The following is a 5,979-nucleotide window of genomic DNA, read 5'->3' on the forward strand; positions in this document are numbered from 1 at the left end:
AGGCGTACCAGGAATTCTCATGTCCGGCTGTACATCAAGGTGTCCCAGGAGTTCTCGTGTCCGTCTGTACATCGGGGCGTACTAGGAATTCCCGTGTCCAGCTATACATCAAGGTGTGTTAGGAATTCCCATGTCCAGCTATACATCAAGGTGTGTTAGGAATTCCCATGTCCAGCTATACATCAAGGTGTGTTAGGAATTCCCGTGTCCAGCTATACATCAAGGTGTACTAGGAATTCCCGTGTCCAGCTATACATCAAGGTGTACCAGGAATTTCTGTGTCCAGGTGGACATCAAGGTGTACTAGGAATTCCCATGTCCAGCTATACATCAAGGTGTGTTAGGAATTCCCGTATCCAGCTATACATCAAGGTGTGTTAGGAATTCCCGTGTCCAGCTATACATCAAGGTGTGTTAGGAATTCCCGTGTCCAGCTATACATCAAGGTGTGTTAGGAATTCCCGTGTCCAGCTATACATCAAGGTGTGTTAGGAATTCCCGTGTCCAGCTATACATCAAGGTGTACTGGGAATTCTCATGTCCAGCTATACATCAAGGTGTGTTAGGAATTCCCATGTCCAGCAATACATCAAGGTGTGTTAGGAATTCCCGTGTCCAGCTATACATCAAGGTGTGTTAGGAATTCCCGTGTCCAGCAGCTATACATCAAGGTGTGTTAGGAATTCCCGTGTCCAGCTATACATCAAGGTGTGTTAGGAATTCCCGTGTCCAGCAGCTATACATCAAGGCGTGTTAGGAATTCCCGTGTCCAGCTATACATCAAGGTGTGTTAGGAATTCCCGTGTCCAGCAGCTATACATCAAGGTGTGTTAGGAATTCCCGTGTCCAGCTATACATCAAGGTGTGTTAGGAATTCCCGTGTCCAGCAGCTATACATCAAGGCGTGTTAGGAATTCCCGTGTCCAGCTATACATCAAGGTGTGTTAGGAATTCCCGTGTCCAGCTATACATCAAGGTGTACTAGGAATTCCCGTGTCCAGCTACCCTGTGTCCAGCTATACATCAAGGTGTAATAGGAATTCCCGTGTCCAGGTGTACATCAAGGTGTACCAGGTATTCTCGTGTCTAGTTGTACATTAAGGCGTACCAGGAATTCACGTGTCCAGCTGTACATCTATATCATCTCCACATTAGTTTCATGAAAGGCTCAAAGAAGAGACAAAGATTTCTCTCTGCTGTTTGCCCAAGTCTTTCGTTAGACCGAGCAATTCAAGTGAGAATCCCTAAGTCACCTGGGATTATAAGGATCGCTTTCGCAAGATAATGAGATTTCCTTTGTCGATCATATTTCCGAGCCATGTGCACGTTTGTGTCGTGAAGTAGCATGGATTCTAGCCAGCATCCAGCTGTTCGTGGCTGTCAACATCGTAACTTGTAATGATAATTTCTTTCTTCTTATTAGTTTTGTGATGTTTTATTGCTTTTCTTTTGGAATTCGGATGAGCCGGTGGGTGTGGATCTATAGCCAGCACTTCTTCAGCTTTCTGGTTGATAAGATGCATTATCTTTCTTAAGCTCAGAAGAAATGCTGATTAGACAAATTGGGAGTGAGGTTATTAACTGTTTTTTATATGATTTTCTTTCATTCGCACATCATGGATTTGTTTCATTTCTTAATTTTCGGTAATGTCATGATTTATACCATTTTTTTTTTTCCGACAAGGAATCATTGTGTGTCTAAGGCATTTAATATTGTGTGTGTGTGTGTGTGTGTGTGTGTTTGTTTGTTTACGTGTGAGGGGGCAGGTTAGAGAAAAAGGGGGAGCAGAGAGACGGCCACGTTTTTGTGGTATCAGCCACCGCCCCCATCAGAAATAGTTTCCCGCTCACAAGAAGTGTCAAGACGCCATTGGGACTGACTGGGGTCGTACTACAACATGATGTTTTTGTGACATCTTCCTTCCTGTTGCTTTGTGTAAAAATTGACGAGACGGCAACGCTACCTTTCTCCAATGAGACTTCTTTTTTATCACCTTTCCTGGCTTCCCCGGTTGTTTATATTGCTTAAAAATAGTTAATCGTCGCGCCTTCAGCAAAACGCCCTTTCGTTTGGAGACATTACTTCGTTCTCTGTTCTTTTTTTATCATAGCGCTTTGAGACACTCCCTTGTTTTTACTGCTCGCGGTGGAAAATTCATTAGCGTCTTCATGCTTCTTAACATAAAAGACAACCCCTTAGTTTTGTTTTTTCTCGATCACGTGGGAAGTTATTTTCAAGTTTTATTCATGAACCGTCGCTTCATATGAAACAGCTGACGACGATAATATCTTATTTTTTTTTTTTTTTCATGTTTTGCATTGTGATTTTCCTTTCCTTTTCATTGTGGAAATCAGTTTGGAAGATGTGTGAATGAGTTACTTGTTGGTCGTTCATGAAAAGAAGGAAAGGTGAAACAGATTGTTCACCTAAGGAATTTATATTTTTTTCCAGTAAACCTCTTACACCCATTGGCGTGTTTTTCCACAGCAATATTTAATATATAGTAGATATACACTTAAAGATATCTATACAGGAAGTACAGCAATCCTTCAACTACATAAATATAGTGAGAAAATTCGATTGAAAAAGGAGTTAGACAAGGACACCCCCTCTCTCCTAGATTATTCGCAGCATGCATAGAAGTTTGTAAGAATTTAGATTGAGAAATTGTAGGAATTAATATTGATGGGGAATGCCTTAACAACTTAAGAGTTGCAGATGACGTAGTAAAGTTCAGTGAATCGTGGGAGCATTTACAAAAGACGATAAAAGATTTGAAGGGAAAAAGCAGAAATGTAGGACTGAAAATGAATACGAGTAAAACAAAGATAATGTTCAATGAAAATGCTCAGTCAACAAATAAGAGTTATGGACGAACTTCTAGAGATTGTTGATTAATATACATACTTAGGTCAGACAGGAAGTGTTCCCCCAGGACACGAGACTGAAATTAATAGAAGGATAAGCATGAGATGGAGAGCTTTTGGTAAACGAAATGAGATTCTGAAACGTAAAGTGTCACTCTCTCTAAAGAGAAAAGTATTCAATCAGATGGCCCTACCTGTTTTAACTTTTGCATCAGAAACTTGGAGCCTTACTAAAGCATTAGAACAAAATAGGTCCCTAGTTATGGCAAAAGATGCAGGGAAGGGAAGGGAAGACGATAGATTGACGAACTGAGAAAATTTACGGGTGTGCACTGACGTAGATAGACCATAAAGTATAAACATGCAAGTGAAAAAACATGTCTGAGGCTTTGTTCTGCAGTGGACTAGTACGGCTCTTGATGATGAGACATACATAAGAATGATTTGCTGTTCAATGTGGCATTTCTTCCAGAAATCATAAAAAAAAATAATTACATTTTCTATTCTTGATTTCAATCTTTTCATCAGAAAGCTTATCAAAATATATTTCAAAAACTGCATTTGCGTTATGATTACATAGTTCTGATAAACGAGAAGAATGCAAAATATTCAAACACATTCAAGTTCATAGGACATACCATTCCAAGGAAATGTATATATAGCTTCGCAGTTCATTTAGATATAACTGACATTTATACTGTAAGCTTAATGATCACGATTTTTCGTGTCTGAGGTAACATGTATTATATCAAGAAGTTAAAACTACAGTATTTGGGTAAGTAGCACTATGTAGGATATGTTCCAAGAATAATATCAATACTAATTTTCCTACACTTAAAAAAACCCTGTAATTTTAATCGGCAATTCTCCGTAAAAATATGCCGTTTTATGCCATATCTCAGTAAAATACAGATTACCGTAATTTTTATCCTACTTTGTTATCATCTTTTACATCTTTTACGGGTTGGTGACCATAATATTACTCATTTACGTCAGTGTATCAGTTTTTAAAAGGGTAAATACCTTGTATATTTATTCCAGGATTTTTACCGTTTTTGCGGCACATTTTTAGCAGTGAATAAGTCATATCGACGAAGTCGTGACAAATGATATGTGAAGTCTCTATATAAATACTTCGACAAATGCCTGCTTACCGTGTACTTAACGGAGATTCCATAATACAAAGTTTTTATTCCTTCAAAATTTCTTAAATTATGCTGTGAATGTCAATTATATTCTATTGTGGCGTATAAGTGAAGTCGCTTTTGTTCGATAAGGTCATGCCAAACATTCACACATACATGCATAACTTCAGTTCAAGAATAATATGTTTATTATTTTGTGCAAAAATGCTAAAAAGACCTTTTTTTTTTTTTTTTTAGGAAATATACATTTATATTTCTTACAATTTATAATATATATGAATCATAATATATTTACATATCTTTTTTACTCAACATATACTGTATTCATAATTGCAACTTTTACTATTCATCTAATTATATCTTTAGAGTTAAAAAAATATCTACTCGTGTGTATGTTTGAACATAAGTTTTAAATCCTATTTTATTTACATTAAAAGTCTTTATCATTTTGTTTTTTACTTATTTAGGTCATTGCGGGTCAGTATTAAAAATCCTAAGTATCTTCCTACCTCATCCATGCAATAAAATCAGCTATTACGACCATTTCATCGTTCTTTGAAACTGCTTTAAAATCTAACTTTAAAATCCTTAACCTACTACTGATTTTCAATTTACAACATCTATTGAGCAAGTTAAAAAGCCAAAACAACAATTTTTTAACTAAAGGACAGAAACATACCATATGCATATTAGTTTCTATGCACTCAAAATAGCCGTCTTTTTACATCTTTTATTTTCATCATAGCTAATCTACCATTTGTACTCATTACTTCTTATACATATTAAAACAGAGTTTCCGTACTTTCATTCTCTATAGACATCATTTACATGCCTACAAATTATTTTTAACCTATATTTACAGAATTAACAACGAGGGAAAAGAAGAAGAAGAGTTTCATAAGTAACTGACCACAACAGGGTCCTGACTCCTTGGCCACACTAGCACAACAAAGAGGTTCTATCGTTGGACCAAGTGGCTGCTCGCAACACTGTTTACACTAGTCTGTTACCCTGGTAATGTAATCATCATTAACTATTGCTAGTGGGACAGAAGTGCGATTTTATCTTTTATGCACATCTAAAGATCAGAATAATCCTTTGATGTGCCTGTATGTTTACATAAAAGTATGCGCTTAATAAAAACGTATATCATTGTTCGTGTATTCAAATAAAAGTACAGTTGGACACGGGAAATCATGGCATATCTCACCCAGTCGGATCCTTGCTGCAAGACAAGTTCCTGTGAGTTACCTAGACCACTACCTTGTGTTATCTCCCTTCTCTATCTGTTTGGTTACTCGCCGCGCAGTAAGGGTGTGAAAGAGAGCCTTTCAACAGTGGTGTGTACCAGAAATTCCTGTGTTCATCTGTACATATGAAAATGTAAGTAGTACTATGCAGTACACCACTAGAATACTGATAGTGATTACTGTGTACAGTCAAGGAATAGTTTATATTTTAATGTAACATCAAAACCATTCATCAATACCGAAGTAATGTCAAGGCAGAAGCATTAATCTACTTCAAAGCAACAAATAATGTGTTTGTGTGTGTGCGCGCAACACACACACACACACACACACACACACACACATATATATATATATATATATATATATATATATATATATATATAAAGAGAGAGAGAGAGAGAGAGAGAGAGAGAGAGAGAGAGAGAGAGAGAGAGAGAGAGAGTATATCCAGTATATTTATATGTATGCATACAATTATAATTCAGTGAACTGTATGCACATAAAAGTGGAAGGAACAATATTTACAAGAGTATGAAATAATACAAGCAACTCTGAACTACACTAATCTTAAACCGAGCCTTTTAAACCAATCTACTCCATTCCTTATTAATACTGTAGCTGACCACACACACATTCTTCTGTTACAACGTTGCAGATTCTCAACCAGAGCCAGTAGTACGTTATATTTATCTTGGGTTTCACTCTTACGTAAT

The sequence above is a fragment of the Palaemon carinicauda genome, chromosome 2 (assembly GCF_036898095.1).
Source record: "Palaemon carinicauda isolate YSFRI2023 chromosome 2, ASM3689809v2, whole genome shotgun sequence".
NCBI lineage: Eukaryota > Metazoa > Arthropoda > Malacostraca > Decapoda > Palaemonidae > Palaemon > Palaemon carinicauda.